This window comes from Oncorhynchus nerka, linkage group LG6 (assembly GCF_034236695.1).
Source record: "Oncorhynchus nerka isolate Pitt River linkage group LG6, Oner_Uvic_2.0, whole genome shotgun sequence".
In the NCBI taxonomy this organism is placed as follows: Eukaryota; Metazoa; Chordata; class Actinopteri; order Salmoniformes; family Salmonidae; genus Oncorhynchus; species Oncorhynchus nerka.
The window spans coordinates 89,728,824-89,751,866 of NC_088401.1; the positions used below are offsets into that span (position 1 = coordinate 89,728,824).

General features: G+C 45.0%; 1 long non-coding RNA gene and 1 pseudogene across 1 annotated transcript in view; one reads left to right on the forward strand and one right to left on the reverse strand.

Moving 5' to 3' along the window:
- LOC135572126 (uncharacterized) overlaps positions 1 to 23,043 on the reverse strand; it is a 50,578-nt gene that overhangs the window by 26,161 nt on the left and 1,374 nt on the right. The window lies entirely within an intron of this gene.
- Positions 5,597 to 6,541, forward strand: LOC135572125 (mucin-3B-like; annotated as a pseudogene).

The window sequence follows — 23,043 nt, forward strand, 5'->3', positions numbered from 1 at the left end:
CACACACACACACACACACACACATGCACCACCTGGCTGATAACCTCTGTCTCCTGGGTATGCTGTGTTTGAGGTTCAGATGTGTTTTTCATTCACCAGCCAGCCAGCACCCCCTCACCCCTGCCTGTAGGATAAGGAGGCAGGGGGGGAAGGGAGGAAATGTGTTGTTTATGTGTTTTGATTGGAGGCAGTCTGCTGGGATTTCCCCCAGGATAGAGAGGGGGACAGAAGGGGGACAGAAGGGGGACAGAAGGGGGGCAGAAGGGGGGCAGAAGGGGGACAGAAGGGAGGCAGAAGGGGGACAGAAGTGGGACAGAACAACAGGCAGGACATTGCCTCTAACCTCCACTGCATCACTAACAGCAGACAGGACACTGCCTCTAACCTCCACCTCATCACTAACAACAGACAGGACACTGCCTCTAACCTCCACCTCATCACTAACAGACAGGACACTGCCCCTAACCTCCACCTCATCACTAACAACAGACAGGACATTGCCTCTAACCTCCACCTCATCACTAACAACAAACAGGACACTGTCTCTGACCTCCACCTCATCACGAACAGCAGACAGGACACTGCCTCTAACCTTCACCTCATCACTAACAACAGACAGGACACTGCCTCTAATCTCCACCTCATCACTAACAACAGAAAGGACACTGCCTCTAACCTCCACCTCATCACTAACAACAGACAGGACACTGCCTCTAATCTCCACCTCATCACTAACAACAGACAGGACACTGCCTCTAATCTCCACCTCATCACTAACAACAGACAGGACACTGCCTCTAACCTCCACCTCATCACTAACAACAAACAGGACACTGTCTCTGACCTCCACCTCATCACGAACAGCAGACAGGACACTGCCTCTAACCTTCACCTCATCACTAACAACAGACAGGACACTGCCTGTAACCTTCACCTCATCACTAACAGACAGGACACTGCCTCTAACCTTCACCTCATCACTAACAGACAGGACACTGCCTCTAACCTCCACCTCATCACTAACAACAGACAGGACATTGCCTCTAACCTCCACCTCATCACTAACAACAAACAGGACACTGTCTCTGACCTCCACCTCATCACTAACAACAGACAGGACACTGCCTCTAATCTCCACCTCATCACTAACAACAGACAGGACACTGCCTCTAACCTCCACCTCATCACTAACAGACAGGACACTGCCTCTAACCTTCACCTCATCACTAACAGACAGGACACTGCCTCTAACCTCCACCTCATCACTAACAACAGACAGGACATTGCCTCTAACCTCCACCTCATCACTAACAACAAACAGGACACTGTCTCTGACCTCCACCTCATCACGAACAGCAGACAGGACACTGCCTCTAACCTCCACCTCATCACTAACAACAAACAGGACACTGTCTCTGACCTCCACCTCATCACGAACAGCAGACAGGACACTGCCTCTAACCTTCACCTCATCACTAACAACAGACAGGACACTGCCTCTAATCTCCACCTCATCACTAACAACAGACAGGACACTGCCTCTAACCTCCACCTCATCACTAACAACAGACAAGACACTGCCTTTAATCTCCACCTCATCACTAACAACAGACAGGACACTGCCTCTAATCTCCACCTCATCACTAACAACAGACAGGACACTGCCTCTAACCTCCACCTCATCACTAACAACAAACAGGACACTGTCTCTGACCTCCACCTCATCACGAACAGCAGACAGGACACTGCCTCTAACCTCCACCTCATCAATAACAACAGACATGACACTGCCTCTAACCTTCACCTCATCACTAACAACAGACAGGACACTGCCTCTAACCTCCACCTCATCACTAACAGACAGGACACTGCCTCTAACCTTCACCTCATCACTAACAGACAGGACACTGCCTCTAACCTCCACCTCATCACTAACAACAAACAGGACACTGCCTCTAACCTCCACCTCATCACTAACAACAGACAGGACACTGCCTCTAACCTCCACCTCATCACTAACAACAGACAGGACACTGCCTCTAACCTCCACCTCATCACTAACAACAGACAGGACACTGCCTCTAACCTCCACCTCATCACTAACAACAGACAGGACACTGCCTCTAACCTCCACCTCATCACTAACAACAGACAGGACACTGCCTCTAACCTCCACCTCATCACTAACAACAGACAGGACATTGCCTCTAACCTCCACCTCATCACTAACAACAAACAGGACACTATCTCTGACCTCTACCTCATCACGAACAGCAGACAGGACACTGCCTCTAACCTCCACCTCATCACTAACAACAAACAGGACACTGCCTCTAACCTTCACCTTATCACTAACAGACAGGACACTGCCTCTAACCTCCACCTCATCACTAACAGACATGACACTGCCTCTAACCTTCACCTTATCACTAACAGACAGGACACTGCCTCTAACCTCCACCTCATGACTAACAACAGACAGGACACTGCCTCTAACCTCCACCTCATCACTAACAACAGACAGGACACTGCCTCTAACCTCCAGCTGATCACAAACAACCGACAGGACACTGCCTCTAACCTCCACCCTATCACTAACAACAGACAGGACACTGCCTCTAACCTCCACCTCATCACTAACAGACATGACACTGCCTCTAACCTTCACCTCATCACTAACAGACAGGACACTGCCTCTAACCTCCACCTCATGACTAACAACAGACAGGACACTGCCTCTAACCTCCAGCTGATCACTAACAACAGACAGGACACTGCCTCTAACCTCCACCTCATCACTAACAACAGACAGGACACTGTCTCTGACCTCCACCTCATCACGAACAGCAGACAGGACACTGCCTCTAACCTCCACCTCATCAATAACAACAGACATGACACTGCCTCTAACCTTCACCTCATCACTAACAACAGACAGGACACTGCCTCTAACCTCCACCTCATCACTAACAGACAGGACACTGCCTCTAACCTTCACCTCATCACTAACAGACAGGACACTGCCTCTAACCTCCACCTCATCACTAACAACAAACAGGACACTGCCTCTAACCTCCACCTCATCACTAACAACAGACAGGACACTGCCTCTAACCTCCACCTCATCACTAACAACAGACAGGACACTGCCTCTAACCTCCACCTCATCACTAACAACAGACAGGACACTGCCTCTAACCTCCACCTCATCACTAACAACAGACAGGACACTACCTCTAACCTCCAGCTGATCACAAACAACCGACAGGACACTGCCTCTAACCTCCACCTCATCACTAACAGACATGACACTGCCTCTAACCTTCACCTCATCACTAACAGACAGGACACTGCCTCTAACCTCCACCTCATGACTAACAACAGACAGGACACTGCCTCTAACCTCCAGCTGATCACTAACAACAGACAGGACACTGCCTCTAACCTCCACCTCATCACTAACAACAGACAGGACACTGTCTCTGACCTCCACCTCATCACGAACAGCAGACAGGACACTGCCTCTAACCTCCACCTCATCAATAACAACAGACATGACACTGCCTCTAACCTTCACCTCATCACTAACAACAGACAGGACACTGCCTCTAACCTCCACCTCATCACTAACAGACAGGACACTGCCTCTAACCTTCACCTCATCACTAACAGACAGGACACTGCCTCTAACCTCCACCTCATCACTAACAACAAACAGGACACTGCCTCTAACCTCCACCTCATCACTAACAACAGACAGGACACTGCCTCTAACCTCCACCTCATCACTAACAACAGACAGGACACTGCCTCTAACCTCCACCTCATCACTAACAACAGACAGGACACTGCCTCTAACCTCCACCTCATCACTAACAACAGACAGGACACTACCTCTAACCTCCAGCTGATCACAAACAAGACAGGACACTGCCTCTAACCTCCACCCTCATCACTAACAACAGACAGGACACTGCCTCTAACCTCCACCTCATCACTAACAACAGACAGGACACTGCCTCTAACCTCCACCTCATCACTAACAACAGACAGGACACTGCCTCTAACCTCCACCTCATCACTAACAACAGACAGGACACTGCCTCTAACCTCCACCTCATCACTAACAACAAACAGGACACTGCCTCTAACCTCCACCTCATCACTAACAGCAGACAGGACACTGCCTCTAACCTCCACCTCATCACTAACAACAAACAGGACACTGCCTCTAACCTTCACCTTATCACTAACAGACAGGACACTGCCTCTAACCTCCACCTCATCACTAACAACAGACAGGACACTGCCTCTAACCTCCAGCTGATCACAAACAACCGACAGGACACTGCCTCTAACCTCCACCCTATCACTAACAACAGACAGGACACTGCCTCTAACCTCCACCCTATCACTAACAACAGACAGGACACTGCCTCTAACCTCCACCTCATCACTAACAACAGACAGGACACTGCCTCTAACCTCCACCTCATCACTAACAACAGACAGGACACTGCCTCTAACCTCCAGCTGATCACTAACAACAGACAGGACATTGCCTCTAACCTCCACCTCATCACTAACAACAAACAGGACACTATCTCTGACCTCTACCTCATCACGAACAGCAGACAGGACACTGCCTCTAACCTCCACCTCATCACTAACAACAAACAGGACACTGCCTCTAACCTTCACCTTATCACTAACAGACAGGACACTGCCTCTAACCTCCACCTCATCACTAACAGACATGACACTGCCTCTAACCTTCACCTCATCACTAACAGACAGGACACTGCCTCTAACCTCCACCTCATGACTAACAACAGACAGGACACTGCCTCTAACCTCCAGCTGATCACTAACAACAGACAGGACACTGCCTCTAACCTCCACCTCATCACTAACAACAGACAGGACATTGCCTCTAACCTCCACCTCATCACTAACAACAAACAGGACACTATCTCTGACCTCTACCTCATCAAGAACAGCAGACAGGACACTGCCTCTAACCTCCACCTCATCACTAACAACAAACAGGACACTGCCTCTAACCTTCACCTTATCACTAACAGACAGGACACTGCCTCTAACCTCCACCTCATCACTAACAGACATGACACTGCCTCTAACCTTCACCTCATCACTAACAGACAGGACACTGCCTCTAACCTCCACCTCATGACTAACAACAGACAGGACACTGCCTCTAACCTCCAGCTGATCACTAACAACAGACAGGACACTGCCTCTAACCTCCACCTCATCACTAACAACAAACAGGACACTGCCTCTAACCTCCACCTCATCACTAACAACAGACAGGACACTGCCTCTAACCTCCACCTCATCACTAACAACAGACAGGACACTGCCTCTAACCTCCACCTCATCACTAACAACAGACAGGACACTGCCTCTAACCTCCACCTCATCACTAACAACAGACAGGACACTGCCTCTAACCTCCAGCTGATCACAAACAACCGACAGGACACTGCCTCTAACCTCCACCCTATCACTAACAACAGACAGGACACTGCCTCTAACCTCCACCTCATCACTAACAACAGACAGGACACTGCCTCTAACCTCCACCTCATCACTAACAACAGACAGGACACTGCCTCTAACCTCCACCTCATCACTAACAACAGACAGGACACTGCCTCTAACCTCCAGCTGATCACTAACAACAGACAGGACACTGCCTCTAATCTCCACATCATCACTAACAACAGACAGGACACTGCCTCTAACCTCCACCTCATCACTAACAACAGACAGGACACTGCCTCTAACCTCCACCTCATCACTAACAACAGACAGGACACTGCCTCTAACCTCCACCTCATCACGAACAGCAGACAGGACACTGCCTCTAACCTCCAGCTGATCACTAACAACAGACAGGACACTGCCTCTAACCTCCACCTCATCACTAACAACAGGCAGGACACTGCCTCTAACCTCCACCTCATCACTAACAACAGACAGGACAATGCCTCTAACCTCCAGCTGATCACAAACAACCGACAGGACACTGCCTCTAACCTCCACCCTATCACTAACAACAGACAGGACACTGCCTCTAACCTCCACCCTATCACTAACAACAGACAGGACACTGCCTCTAACCTCCACCTCATCACTAACAACAGACAGGACACTGCCTCTAACCTCCACCTCATCACTAACAACAGACAGGACACTGCCTCTAACCTCCAGCTGATCACTAACAACAGACAGGACACTGCCTCTAATCTCCACCTCATCACTAACAACAGACAGGACACTGCCTCTAACCTCCACCTCATCACTAACAACAGACAGGACACTGCCTCTAACCTCCACCTCATCACTAACAACAGACAGGACACTGCCTCTAACCTCCACCTCATCACGAACAGCAGACAGGACACTGCCTCTAACCTCCAGCTGATCACTAACAACAGACAGGACACTGCCTCTAACCTCCACCTCATCACTAACAACAGGCAGGACACTGCCTCTAACCTCCACCTCATCACTAACAACAGACAGGACACTGCCTCTAACCTCCACCTTATCACTAACAACAGACAGGACACTGCCTCTAAGAATATGACTTTCGCGAAGCGGATCCTGTGTTCTGCCTTTCAACCAGGACAACGGAATGGATCCCAGCCAGCGACCCAAAACAAAGACGTCGTAAAAGGGGGAAACGAGACGGTCTTCTGGTCAGACTCAGGACAAGGGCACATCGTGCACCACTCCCTAGCATTCTTCTCGCCAATGTCCAGTCTCTTGACAACAAGGTTGATGACATCCGAGCAAGGTAGCATTCCAGAGGTACATCAGAGACTAACGTTCTTTGCTTCACGGAAACATGGCTCATTGGAGAGATGCTATCGGAATCGGTGCAGCCAGCTAGTTTCTCCACGCATCGCGCCGACAGAAACAAACATCTTTCTGGTAAGAAGAGGGGCGGGGGCGTATGCTTCATGGTTAACGTGACGTGATCATAACAACATACAGGAACTCAAGTCCTTCTGTTCACCTGATTTAGAATTCCTCACAATCAAATGTCGACCGCATTATCTACCAAGAGAATTCTCTTCGATTATAATCACAGCCGTATATATTCCCCCCCCAAGCAGACACATCGATGGCTCTGAACAAACTTTATTTGACTCTTTGCAAACTGGAATCCATTTATCCGGAGGCTGCATTCATTGTAGCTGGGGATTTTAACAAGGCTAATCTGAAAACAAGACTCCCTAAATTTATCAGCATATCGATTGCGCAACCAGGGCTGGAAAAACCTTGGATCACTGCTATTCTAACTTCCGCGACGCATATAAGGCCCTGCCCCGCCCTCCTTTCGGAAAAGCTGACCACGACTCCATTTTGTTGATCCCTGCCTACAGACAGAAACTAAAACAAGAAGCTCCCGCGCTGAGGTCTGTTCAACGCTGGTCCGACCAATCTGATTCCACACTCCAAGACTGCTTCCATCACGTGGACTGGGCTATGTTCCGTATTGCGTCAGACAACAACATTGACGAATACGCTGATTCGGTGAGCGAGTTCATTAGAACGTGCGTTGAAGATGTCGTTCCCATAGCAACGATTAAAACATTCCCAAACCAGAAACTGTGGATTGATGGCAGCATTCGCGTGAAACTGAAAGCCCAAACCACTGCTTTTAATCAGGGCAAGGTGACCGGAAACATGACCGAATACAAACAGTGTGACTATTCCCTCCGCAAGGCAATCAAACAAGCTAAGTGTCAGTACAGAGGCAAAGTAGAATCTCAATTCAACGCCTCAGACACAAGAGGTATGTGGCAGGGTCTACAGTCAATCACGGATTACAAAAAGAAAACCAGCCCCGTCACGGACCAGGATGTCTTGCTCCCAGGCAGACTAAATAACTTTTTTGCCTGCTTTGAGGACAATACAGTGCCACTGACACGGCCCGCAACTAAAACATGCGGACTCTCCTTCACTGCAGCCAACGTGAGGAAAACATTTAAACGTGTCAACCCTCGCAAGACTGCAGGCCCAGACGGCATCCCCAGCTGCGCCCTCAGAGCATGCGCAGACCAGCTGGTCGGTGTGTTTACAGACATATTCAATCAATCCCTATCCCAGTCTGTTGTTCCCACATGCTTCAAGAGGGCCACCATTGTTCCTGTTTCCAAGAAAGCTAAGGTAACTGAGCTAAACGACTACTCACTTCCGTCATCATGAAGTGCTTTGAGAGACTAGTCAAGGACCATATCACCTCCACCCTACCTGACACCCTAGACCCACTCCAAGTTGCTTACCGCCCAAATAGGTCCACAGACGATGCAATCTCAACCACACTGCACACTGCCCTAACCCATCTGGACAAGAGGAATACCTATGTGAGAATGCTGTTCATCGACTACAGCTCGACATTTAACACCATAGTGCCCTTCAAGCTCGTCATCAAGACGGCCTACAGGGAGGAGGTGAGGGCCCTCGGAGTGTGGTGTCAGGAAAATAACCTCACACTCAACGTCAACAAAACTAAGGAGATGATTGTGGACTTCAGGAAACAGCAGAGGGAACACCCCCCTATCCACATTGATGGGACAGTAGTGGAGAGGGTAGTAAGCTTTAACTTCCTCGGCGTACACATCACAGACAAACTGAATTGGTCCACCCACACAGACAGCATTGTGAAGAAGGCGCAGCAGCGCCTCTTCAACCTCAGGAGGCTGAAGAAATTCGGCTTGTCACCAAAAGCACTCACAAACTTCTACAGATGCACAATCGAGAGCATCCTGTCGGGCTGTATCACCGCCTGGTACGGCAACTGCTCCGCCCACAACCGTAAGGCTCTCCAGAGGGTAGTGAGGTCTGCACAACGCATCATCGGGGGCAAACTACCTGCCCTCCAGGACACCTACACCACCCGATGTCACAGGAAGGCCATAAAGATCATCAAGGACAACAACCACCCGAGCCACTGCCTGTTCACCCCGCTATCATCCAGAAGGCGAGGTCAGTACAGGTGCATCAAAGCTGGGACCGAGAGACTGAAAAACAGCTTCTATCTCAAGGCCATCAGACTGTTAAACAGCCACCACTAACATTGAGTGGCTGCTGCCAACACACTGACTCAACTCCAGCCACTTTAATAATGGGAATTGATGGGAAATGATGTCAAATATATCACTAGCTACTTTAAACAATGCTACCTAATATAATGTTTACATACCCTACATTATTAATCTCATATGTATATGTATATAATGTACACTATATCATCGACTGCATCCTTATGTAATACATGTATCACTAGCCACTTTAACTATGCCACTTTGTTTACATACTCATCTCATATGTATATACTGCACTCAATACCATCTACTGTATCTTTCCTATGCCGCTCTGTACCATCACTCACTCATATATCTTTATGTACATATTCTTATCCCCTTACACTTGTGTCTATAAGGTAGTAGTTTTGGAATTGTTAGCTAGATTACTTGTTGGTTATTACTGCATTGTCGGAACTAGAAGCACAAGCACAACTCCCATTAAGATCTGCTAACCATGTGTATGTGACAAATAGCATTTGATTTGATTTGACATCTGGCTAACAGTATAGCATTAATCCTTAATACTGTAGACTCTATGAGTATGACAAATAGCATTTGATTTGATTTGATTTGATTTGAACTGGCTAACAGTATAGCATTATGACGCATCCTTAATACTGTAGACTCTATGAGTATGCTAACTGGCTAACTGTATAGCATTATGACGCATCCTTAATACTGTAGACTTTATGGGTATGCTAACTGGCTAACTGGCTAACATTATAGCATTATGATGCATCCTTAATAATGTAGACTTTATGGGTATGCTAACTGGCTAACACTATAGCATTACGACCCATCCCTAACACTGTAGACTTTATGAGTACGCTATCTGGCTCCTTATGCTTAAGCACAACAACACCTCTGATTAGGTATTTTCATCCTTGGTTAGACACGCCTATCTCTCTCCCTCATGCTCTGTCTGTCATCCTTCCCCTCCAGGAATTGTCTTTATGAGTAGGATGCTTGATTGTCCTGAGGTGAAGCGCAAAGAATCGGCCAGCAAATCAACTAGGCGAAGCGTGGAGCGAGAGGAAGATTATGCTAAAGGCATTTTAGCCCACAGCGCTGCGTTACTGTGTTAGTGGGCTGTATGTTTTCTTCGTTACGGCAATGAAGGGGCGCTAATATCAATTAGCATGCATTATCAATTAGCTCCCAATCTCACAGCGCATTAGCAATGATAATGGAGTGACCTCAGATACAACCCACCAGCTCAGTCACAAACGGAACCCTTATTTCTTACATAGTGCACTATGGGCACCCGGTCAAAAGTAGTGCATTATGTAGGGAATAGGGTGCCCCTTGGGACACGGACTGTCTTTAATTCACAGGCTCCTTCCGCAATATTACCTCAAGAATCCTCTGACAGGAAAAAAACAACAAATAATTCAAATAAATATAAGGTCAGACATTTATTATTGAACAGTGTCTCAGTAGGTAGACGGGGAGTTTAGAAAAGTAGCTTATGTATGCGCAAATATTGATATAATAACCATCATATTGACAGAGGGCAGCTACCGCTCAGCCCAGCCCGAGCTCTCCTCTGTCCTCTGATGGAGCAGCTTTCCCCCCTGAAGCTATGTTAGCAGAGTCCATGGCCATCTTCCAAAAGCACACGAAGCCTTACCTCTTCAAAGCTCCTATAACAAACTTTCACTTGATCCCTCCCGAACTTTCTAGCTCCGACTTTTGCTGATAACTTCTTTATTGAGGAAAAAGTGAACTTTACCGGCTATCTTAATAAGATGAATGCACTAACTGTAAGTGACTCTGATAAGAGCATCTGCTAAATGACTAACATGTTATAAAATGTAAATGTTAACTTGGAGTCACGTGACGATATGTTGTGTGGTCCTCCCACTACGACTCGGGATTTATTAGCCTATTAAACCTCAGATTAAATAAATGATACTTATACTGCCCTCACAGAAAAAACACAGGATGTTAAAACGTGTTTTTGGAACTACCGTGTAGTTTTATCACGTTGCTTTACATGTTTACAGATGTTATCACATGTTACTAAACATGTTTACAGATGTTATCACATGTTACTAAACATGTTTACAGATGTTATCACATGTTACTAAACATGTTTACAGATGTTATCACATGTTACTAAACATGTTTACAGATCATCACTCACAGCAGGTCCATTTGATTGAAACACATTTACATGTTTACAGATGTTATCACATGGAAATAGTTTTTCTGCTAAAGAGTTTTAGTTAATGGCATGAAAATTACAGGCACTAAACATGTTTACAGGATGGAAAACCTAGCTAATGAGAGATAAATTATTAGATCCGTTGTTCTTGATGAGTTTTGAAGAATAGGTTGTTACATTGACATGTTTACAGAACAGAATTGTAAACAAATGTTATCACCAAAACAAATGATTATTATTATTCTCCTTTTCACGTGTTACTAAACATGTTTTCTTTTCCCTGTTTACAGCAGTAAACATGTTTACAGATGTTTACAGAAACCTCTGTTTAGATGTTATCACGTGTTACTAAACATGTTTCAGATGTTATCACGTTTTACTAAACATGTTTACGGATGGGATGGCTTCCATTTTATGGGCATGTTTACAGATGTTAACCAACGAGAGACCGTGTTACTAAACATGTTTACAGATGTTATCACGTGTTACTAAACATGAGATGTAGATCCATTTGGTGTTTTACATGTTACAGGCTCACTAACCAACGAGAGGACCAGGAGGTAGATCCATTTGGTGTTTTACTGCAGAGTTTTAGTAATGGCAGGCTGGCACCAATAGGATGGAAAAACTAATGAGAGATAAATTATTAGTCCGTTGTTCTTGATGAGAGGACCAAATGATTAGATCCATTTGGCGTATCCCTACTACAGGCTCCTAACCAACGAGAGGACCAGGAGGTAGATCCATTTGGTGTTTTACTACAGGCTCCTAACCAACGAGAGGACCAGGAGGTAGATCCATTTGGTTTTTTACTACAGGCTCCATTTGGCGTTTTAACCAACGAGAGGACCAGGAGGTAGATCCATTTGGTGTTTTACTACAGGCTCCTAACCAACGAGAGGACCAGGAGGTAGATCCATTTGGTGTTTTACTACAGGCTCCTAACCAACGAGAGGACCAGGAGGTAGATCCATTTGGCGTTTTACTACAGGCTCCTAACCAACCATCTTGTTTGTTTTTTCGCATTGTTTAGAACTTATTTTGTACATAATGTTGCTGCTACCGTCTCTTATGACCGAAAAGAGCTTCTAGACATCAGAACAGTGACTACTCACCTCGAAACTGGACAAATAATTGTTCTTCAGTCAGATGAGAGGGACACCCAACAAGGCCCTCATCCCCGTCATTCGCAGATGAAAGAGAAGGAGATATCGCGGAAGGAGTTCGGGTTGCTTTGTAAGGATCAGGCTACGAGTGGCTAATCTGCCTTTACCATCAGTACTATTGGCCAACAACACTATTGGCCATTCAGTGGATGAACTACCACCATGTATATCCTACCAACGCTTTGACCAACTGTCAAATCTTATGTTTCGCCGAGTCGTGGCTGAACGACGACATGAATAACATACAGCTGGTGGGTTTTACACTGTATCGGCCGGATAGAACAGCAGCCTCTGGTACGACAAGGTGATGGTCTATGTATATTTGTAAACAACAGCAGGTGCACGATATCTAGGAAGTCTCTAGGTTTTGTTCGCCTGAGGTAGAGTATCTCATGATAAGCTATTGACAACACTATCTACCAAGAGATTTTTAATCTATATTCTTCGTAGCTGTCTATTTACCACCACAGACCGATGCTGGCACTAAGACCGCACTCAATGAGATGTATATGGCCAAACAGGAAAACGCTCATCCAGAGGTGGCGCTCCTAGTGGCCAGAGACTTTAATGCGGGGAAACTGAAATCTGTTTGACCTCACTTCTACCAGCATGTTAAATGTGCAAACAGAGGGGGGGAAACTAGACCACCTTTACTGCACTAACAGAGACGTGTACAAAGGTCTCCATCTGGCAAATCTGACCATAATTCTATCCTCCTGATTCCTGCTTATGAGAAAAACTAAAGCAGGAAGCACCAGTAACTTGTCAATAAAAAAGTGGTCTGATGAAGCGGTTGCTAAGCTACAGGGCTGTTTTGCAGACTGGAATACGTTCCGGGATTCTTCCGATGGCATTGCGGAGTACACCGCATCAGTCACTGGCTTCATCAATAAGTGCATTGATGACGTAGTCCCCACAGTGACTGTACGCATATACCTCAACCAGAATCCATGGATAACAGGCAACATCCGCACTGAGCTAAAGGCTAAAGCAGCCGCTTTCAAGGAGCGGGACTCTAACCCGGAAGCTTATGAGAAATCCAACTAAGCCCTCTGACGAACCATCAAACAGGCAAAGCATCAATAAAGGACTACATTATACTACTACTACGGCTCCGATGTTTGTCAGACGTGGCAGGGGTTGTAAACTATTACAAACTACAAAGGGTAGCCCAGCCTAGAGCTGCCCAGTGACACAAGCCTACCAGATGAGCTAAATTACTTCTATGCTCACTTCAAGTCAAGTAACACTGAAACATGCATGAGAGCATCAGCTGTTCTGGACAACTGTGTGATCTCGCACTCAATAGCCGATGTGAGTAAGACCTTTAAACAGGTCAACATTCACAAGCCCGCAGGGCCAGACAGATTACCAGGGCGTGTATTCCGAGCATGCGCTGACCAACTGGCAAGTCTGTAATACCAACATGTTTCAAGCAGACCATTATAGTCCCTGTGCCCATGAACACCAAGGTAACCTGCCTAAATGACTACTGACCCATAGCACTCAGAACTGAAGCCATTAAGTGCTTTGAAAGGCTGGTCACGACTCACATCAACACCATTATCCCAGAAACCCTAGACCCACTCCAATTTGCATACCACCCAACAGATCCACAGATGATGCTGATCTCTATTCCACACTGCCCTTTCTCACCTGGACAAAAGGAACACCTTTGTGATGCACCTATAAATGCTATTCATTGACTACAGCTCAGCATCCAACACCATAGTGCCCTCACAGCTCATCACTAAGCTAATGACCCTGGGACTAAACACCACCCTCTGGATCCTGGGTTTCATGACGGGCCTCCCCCAGGTGGTTAGGGTGGGTAACAACACATCCGACATGCTGATTCTCAACACGGGGGGTCCCTCAGGGGTGCGTGCTCAGTCCAATCTTGTACTCCCTGTTCACACATGACTGTACGACCAGGCTCGACTCCAACAACATCATTAAGTTTGTCGATGACACAACAGTTGTAGCCTGATCACCGACAACAAGGAGACAGCCTATAGGGAGGTTATCATAGACCTGGCCGTGTGGTGCCAGGACAACAACCTCTCCCTCAACATGACAAAGGAGATGATTGTGGACTACTAGAAAAGGAGGACTGAGCACGCCCCCATTCTCAACGACGGGGCTGTAGTGAGGCAGGTTGAGAGCTTCAAGTTCCTTGGTGTCCACATCTCCAACAAACTAACATGGTACCCTCTTCACCAAGACAGTCGTGACGAGGGCATGACAAAACCTATTTCCCCTCAGAAGACTGAAAAGATTTGGCATGGGTCCTCAGATCCTCAAAGTTGTACAGCTGCACCATCGAGAGAATCCTGACAGGTTGCATCACTGCCTGGTATGGCAACTGCTCTGCCTACGACTGCCTATGACTGCATGGCACTACAGAGATCACTGAGACCAAGCTTCCTGCCTTCCAGGACCTGTATACCAGGTGATGTCAGAGGAAGGCCCTAAAAATGGTCAAAGACTCCATGCACCCTAGTCATAGACTGTTCTCTCTGCTACCGCATAGCAAGCGGTACCGAAGCAACAAGTCTAGGTCCAACAGGCTTCTAAACAGCTTCCACCCCTAAGCCACAAGACTCCTGAACAGCTAATCAAATTGCTACCCAGACTATTTGCATTGCCCCCTCCCTCTTTTACTCTGTTGCTACTCTCTGTTTATTATCTGTGCCGGATACAGAGGTCCTGGGCTGCCGTGGTTCGTGGTCTGCTGTTGTGAAGCAAGTTCAACATACTGCCAAATTCTCTAAAATGAGGCAGCTTATGGTGGAGAAATTAACATTCAATTCTCTGTAAACAGCTCTAGTGGACATTCCTTCAGGTAGCTTGCCAATTGCACGCTCCCTCAAAACCTGAGTAAATATGCGGCATTGTGTTTTGTGACAAAACTGCACATTTTAGAGTGGCCTTTTATTGTCCCCAGCGCAAGGTGCTCCTGTGTAATGATCATGCTGTTTAATCAGCTTCTTGATATGCCACATCTGTCAGGTGGATGGATTATTTTGGTAAAGGAGAAGTGCTCACTAACAGAGATGGAAACACATCTGTGCATAAAACAGAGACAAACAGAGACAAACTTTTTGTGCGTATTTTTTTGAGATTTTTATTTGAGCTCATGAAATAAGGGACCAACACTTTACATGTTGAGTTTATATTTTAGCTCAGTATATCTTATGTTATGTAGAGTTTATTTAATTTAAACACACCACATGATATAACTGGACTGGATCATACCTTCAAACCTAATACCACTCAAACCCAATCAAACCCAACCTTCAAGCCAATCAGAGACCAGGATCATACCTTCAAACCCAATCAGAGACCAGAATCACACCTTCAAACCTAATAAGAGACCAGGATCACACCTTCAAACCCAATCAGAGACCAGGATCATACCTTCAATCCCAATCAGAGACCAGGATCATACCTTCAAACCCAATCAGAGACCAGGATCACACCTTCAAACCCAATCAGAGACCAGGATCACGCCTTCAAACCCAATCAGAGACCAGGATCACACCTTCAAACCCAATCAGAGACCAGGATCATACCTTCAAACCCAATCAGAGACCAGGATCATACCTTCAAACCCAATCAGAGACCAGGATCATACCTTCAAACCCAACCCACAATGGAACATCAACCACCAGGAGGAGACTGAGACTGACCAGGAGGGTCAGTGAGTTGGGGAAAGACATGATGAGTAACTAGAGGATTTTATACAACCTATTAAATATATTGAGGTGTCCAAATGGCACCCTATTCCCAATGTGCCCTGGTGTAAAGTAGTACCACTATATAGGGAATAGGGCTCTGGTCTAAAGTAGTACCACTATATAGGGAATAGGGCTCTCGTCTAAAGTAGTGCACTATATAGGGAATAGGGCTCTGGTCTAAAGTAGTACCACTATATAGGGAATAGGGCCCTAGGGAATAGGGCCCTCAGGTCTAGGAAAGTAAAGTGTACTATATAGGGAATAGGGCCCTGGTCTAGGGAAAGTAAAGTGTACTATATAGGGAATAGGGCTCTCATCTAAAGTAGTGTACTATATAGGGAATAGGGCTCTGGTCTAGGGAAAGTAGTGTGCACTATATAGGGAATAGGGCCCTGGGGTCACTGGTCTAAAGTAGTGTACTATATAGGGAATAGGGCCCTGGTGTAAAGTAGTGCACTATATAGGAATAGGGCTCTGGTCTAAAGTAGTGCACTATATAGGGAATAGGGCCCTGGTCTAAAGTAGTGCACTATATAGGGAATAGGGCTCTGGTCTAAAGTAGTGTACTATATAGGGAATAGGGCTCTGGTCTAAAGTAGTACCACTATATAGGGAATAGGGCCCTGGTCTAAAGTAGTACCACTATATAGGGAATAGGGCTCTGGTCTAAAGTAAAGGAATAGCCCTGGTCACTATATATAGTCTAAAGGAATAGGGCTCTGGTCTAAAGTAGTACCACTATATATAGGGAATAGGACTCTGGTCTATATAGGGAAAGTAGTGTACTATATAGGGAATAGGGCTCTGGTCTAAAGTAGCCCTGGTCACTATATAGGAATAGGGCTCTGGTCTAAAGTAGTGCACTATATAGGGAATAGGGCTCTGGTCTAAAAAGTAGAATACCACTATATAGGAATAGGGCCCTGGTCTAAAGTAGGGAATAGGGCCCTGGTCTAAAGTAGTGCACTATATAGGGAATAGGGCTCTGGTCTAACGTAGTGCACTATATAGGTAATAGGGCTCTGGTCTAAAGTAGTGTACTATATAGGGAATAGGGCTCTGGTCTAAAGTAGTACCACTATATAGGGAATAGGGCCCTGGTCTAAAGTAGTACCACTATATAGGGAATAGGGCCCTGGTCTAAAGTAGTGTACTATACAGGGAATAGGGCCCTGGTCTAAAGTAGTGTACTATATAGGGAATAGGGCTCTGGTCTAAAGTAGTGTACTATATAGGGAATAGGGCTCTGGTCTAACGTAGTGCACTATATAGGTAATAGGGCTCTGGTCTAAAGTAGTGTACTATATAGGGAATAGGGCTCTGGTCTAAAGTAGTACCACTATATAGGGAATAGGGCCCTGGTCTAAAGTAGTACCACTATATAGGGAATAGGGCCCTGGTCTATAAGGAATAGGGCCCTGGTGTACTATACAGGGAATAGGGCCCTGGTCTAAAGTAGTGTACTATATAGGGAATAGGGCTCTGGTCTAAAGTAGTGTACTATATAGGGAATAGGGCTCTGGTCTAAAGTAGTGTACTATATAGGGAATAGGGCTCTGGTCTAAAGTAGTGTACTATATAGGGAATAGGGCTCTGGTCTAAAGTAGTACCACTATATAGGGAATAGGGCCCTGGTCTAAAGTAGTGCACTATAGGGAATAGGGCCCTGGTCTAAAGGTACTAATAGGGCCCTGGTCTAAAGTAGTGTACTATATAGGGAATAGGGCTCTGGTCTAAAGGGAATAGGTACCACTATATAGGGAATAGGGCCCTGGTCTAGGAAAGTAGTGTACTATATAGGGAATAGGGCTCTGGTCTAAAGTAGAATACCACTACTATATAGGGAATAGGGCCCTGGTCTAAAGTAGTCCACTACTATAGAGAATAGGGGGAATAGGGCCCATATAGGGAATGGTCTAAAGTAGTGTACTATATAGAGAATAGGGCCCTGGTCTAAAGTAGTGTACTATATAGGAATAGGGCTCTGGTCTAAAGTAGTGCACTATATAGGGAATAGGGCTCTGGTCTAAAGTAGTGTACTATATAGAGAATAGGGCTCTGGTCTAAAGTAGTGTACTATATAGGGAATAGGGCCCTGGTCTAAAGTAGTGTACTATATAGGGAATAGGGCTCTGGTCTAAAGTAGTGTACTATATAGGGAATAGGGCTCTGGTCTAAAGTAGTGTACTATATAGGGAATAGGGCCCTGGTCTAAAGTAGTGTACTATATAGGGAATAGGGCTCCATTGGGCTCTGGTCTAAAGTAGTGTACTATATAGGGAATAGGGCTCCATTGGGCTCTGGTCTAAAGTAGTGCACTAATAGGGGGCTCCATTGGGCTCTGGTCTAAAGTAGTGCACTATATAGGCAATAGGGCTCCATTGGGCTCTGGTCTAAAGTAGTGTACTATATAGGCAATAGGGCTCCATTGGGGATGCCATTTTGGGATGCAGATTGAACGTTATCTCACGTTATCCTCTATGATGAGGGTTACTGATTGTCGTTGTTTTAGAAATTATACCAAGAACAGCTGTGTGCAATCAGTTAGTGACACCAATCTCCCCAATCTCTATCTCTCCACAGTCATCAGCTACGACAGACCACCCAGACACACACATTACCCTGTCCTGTCACACAAACACACGCACAGACACACACACACACACACACACACACACACACACACACACACACACACACACACACACACACACACACACACACACACACACACACACAGACACACACACAGACACACACACACACACACACACACACACACAGACACACACACAGACACACACACACACACACACACACAGACACACACACACACACATACGTTTGAAAAAATGACTTTCAAATGCATGCAAATTCAGGCTTGAGATATGGAAGGGATAACTGCTGACGTTCTGTTCATTACCTTGGAAATAATGGCAGACACTGTGCAGTTCATTTTTCCAAGGTTAGTTTATCTCGCTTATAACACAGTTGCCAAAGAAAACAATGTGAAACCACAAATTTAATGGTTTGAATGTAAAATAAAAATGTGTTGATATTTTAGTATATATAAAATGAAATAATGAGGGTGGGGGGGTAGGTATGGACGGGACGCGATCCGGTAGTTCATTCTTTGTGTTCCGCTGACAGGCTCAGTGGCAACGTTCTTATCCCTAGCTAACACAGTCACTGCAGCCAGAATAACAGTAGCTGTTAGCAGTGGCTCTTTTCTATTGACATCATCCATAACGAGGAGCTCATAATGTCCAGATTTTGCCTGGCATAGCTAGAAAAGTGTGCCTTCTCGTCAGGACACTCGTCAACACTGACTGTTCATTACAACGAGATCACATTGCATGGGGATGGATGTATAGGGGCTCCCAGTGGCGCAGCGGTCAAGGCACTGCATCTCAGTGCAAGAGGCGTCACTACAGTCCCTGGTTTGAATCCAGGCTGTATCACATCTGGCCGTGATTGGGAGTCCCATAGGGTGGTGCATTACTGGCCCAGCTTTGGCTGTAAATAAGAATTTGTTCTTTAACTGACTTGCCTAGTTATAAAAAGGTAAAACATTTCTAAAAAGTTGTATAGCAAAACCACTCGGCTAGAAGCTAACTAAATAGTGTGTTGCTATCAAACCTGTCACTATGACAACCGAATTCAAAAATAGAATGTTCAACACTCACCAAGTTAGGTCATCAGATACTCAAATAAAATATGTCTCCGCAAAACAAATCAATGCTAGCTAGCTAGGCTACGTTTTTTGTCCTCGTTGGACCTGCGTTTACAGTGCATCCAATTTCAGTTTGTTAGTTTGTGTAGTTGTTGGGTTAGCTTTCTGTAACTTTGTAGCAAGTACAGTCTGCATTTGTAGGCTTATATTTTGTCATGATTGCATGGTGTCCCGATATCTTTACCAACTGTCAGATATATTTTCCAACTCCAGTTTCAACTGTTCTGCCTTATTATTATTCGACCATGCTGGTCATTTATGAACATTTGAACATCTTGGCCATGTTCTGTTATAATCTCCACCCGGCACAGCCAGAAGAGGACTGGCCACGCCACATAGCCTGGTTCCTCTCTAGGTTTCTTCCTAGGTTTTGGCCTTTCTAGGGAGTTTTTCTAGCCACCGGGCTTCTACACCTGCATTGCTTGCTGTTTGGGGTTTTAGGCTGGGTTTCTGTACAGCACTTTGAGATATCAGCTGATGTACGAAGATAAATACATTTGATTTGATTTGATTTGAACTGTCAGATATCTTTACCAACTGTCAGATATCTTTACCAACTGTCAGATATCTTTTCCAACTGTCAGATATCTTTACCAACTGTCATATATCTTTACCAACTGTCAGATATCTTTACCAACTGTCAGGTATCTTTACCAACTGTCAGGTATCTTTACCAACTGTCAGATATCTTTTCCAACTGTCAGATATCTTTACCAACTGTCAGATATCTTTTCCAACTGTCAGATATCTTTACCAACTGTCAGATATCTTTACCAACTGTCAGGTATCTTTACCAACTGTCAGATATCTTTACCAACTGTCAGGTATCTTTACCAACTGTCAGATATCTTTTCCAACTGTCAGATATCTTTTCCAACTGTCAGATATCTTTTCCACTGTCAGATATCTTTTCCAACTGTCAGATATGTTTTCCAACTGTCAGGTATCTTTACCAACTGTCAGATATCTTTTCCAACTGTCAGATATCTTTACCAACTGTCAGATATATTTTCCAACTGTCAGATATCTTTACCAACTGTCAGATATATTTACCAACTGTCAGATATCTTTACCAACTGTCAGATATCTTTACCAACTGTCAGATATCTTTACCAACTGTCAGATATATTTTCCAACTGTCAGATATCTTTACCAACTGTCAGATATATTTACCAACTGTCAGATATCTTTACCAACTGTCAGATATATTTACCAACTGTCAGATATATTTTCCAACTGTCAGATATATTTTCCAACTGTCCCATTATCTGGTTTTAATTCATGTGCATTCTAGAATGCCTTTCTAGCCTATCAGAAACGAGCTTTCAACAATGCTGTGGTATAATTTGTTTTATTTTATTAGGATCCCCGTTAGCTGACGCCATTGGAGATAGCTAGTCTTGGTGGGGTCTGATATTGGGGTTCGTTGAATAACTAAAGCTAGCATGATAAGTTCACTGACCATAGTGAAGGTTTTTTTTTTTTTTTGGGGGGTTTGCTTTGGTGATTCCAATCTGTTGTCCAAAGCTATGAGGCTTGCCTGTAAACTCCTCTAAGCTATTCAATCAATACACTTTGATGTCGTTAAGACAAAACACCTGCAAGCTGGTTAGGGTTTACTTGAAGACTACATGTGTGGCCTGTGTAATCATAAACACTGTAAATGCTTTACATTTACATTTACATTTAAGTCATTTAGCAGACGCTCTTACTTTAACTTCATTATTTTACCACGGCATAGCAGAGCAGAGCTATATCACTCACTACCGTACTAAACCACGCCACGGAACACACCGTTAAAATCTATGGATCCCAATTATAGCTTCTATTGTTTTGTCTCCGTCATTTTTTACGATATAAAAGAGAGCAGAGTTATAACATGTTAAGCACTACTTGTAGGCCTAACTATGCCGTAGGGGAGCAACATGGATTTTATAGCCTAATTATATACTGTAGCTAGTCACGATTTGTCTCCATCCTTTGAACAGTGTAGATGAAAGCAGAGCTATAACTGTACTTTAATTACAACACAGGCATTGGTTACACTTCAAATGGTACCCAATTCAATATATAGTGCACTACTTTTCACTACAACACTACTGGTCACAAGTAGTGCACTACTTTTCACTACAACACTACTGGTCACAAGTAGTGCACTACTTTTCACTACAACACTACTGGTCACAAGTAGTGCACTACCTTTCAATACAGTACTATTGGTCACAAGTAGTGACCTACTTTTCACTACAACACTACTGGTCACAAGTAGTGCACTACTTTTCACTACAACACTACTGGTCACAAGTAGTGCACTACTTTTCACTACAACACTACTGGTCACAAGTGGTGCACTACAACACTACTGGTCACAAGTGGTGCACTATTTTTCACTACAACACTACTGGTCACAAGTAGTACACTACTTTTCACTACAATACTACTGGTCTACAACACTAGTGGTGCACTATTTTTCACTACAACACTACTGGTCACAAGTAGTGCACTACTTTTCACTACAATACTACTGGTCACAAGTGGTGCACTATTTTTCACTACAGTACTACTGGTCACAAGTAGTGCACTACTTTTCACTACAACACTACTGGTCAATGATTGTGGTGGACTACTTTTCACTACAACACTACTGGTCTAGTAAAAAGAGTGCTCACTACAGGAATGTAAACAAATTCACAACAGAAATAAACTTTTGGTCACAAAAGTGGGCATATTTTACTTTTCACTACAACACTACTGGTCACAAGTAGTGCACTACTTTCACTACAGTTTACACTACTGGTCACAAGTAGTGCACTACTTTCACTACAGTACTATTGGTAATATGGAGTTGGTCCCACTACTTTTCACTACTTCTGGGAAGGTCTCAGAGCATTGTGCTATAACGCCTCCACTCGATTGAAGGCTTTCCGCTAGATGTTGGAACATTGCGCATCAGCCTAACTAAGCTAGCCGATTTCACATCCGTTTCACAACCTGTGTAATGATTGTGATGTTTAACAGCTTCTTGATATGCCACACCTGTCAGGTGGATGGATTATCTGGGAAGGCAAAGAGAACTGCTCACTAACAGGAATTTAAACAAATGCTGAGCACA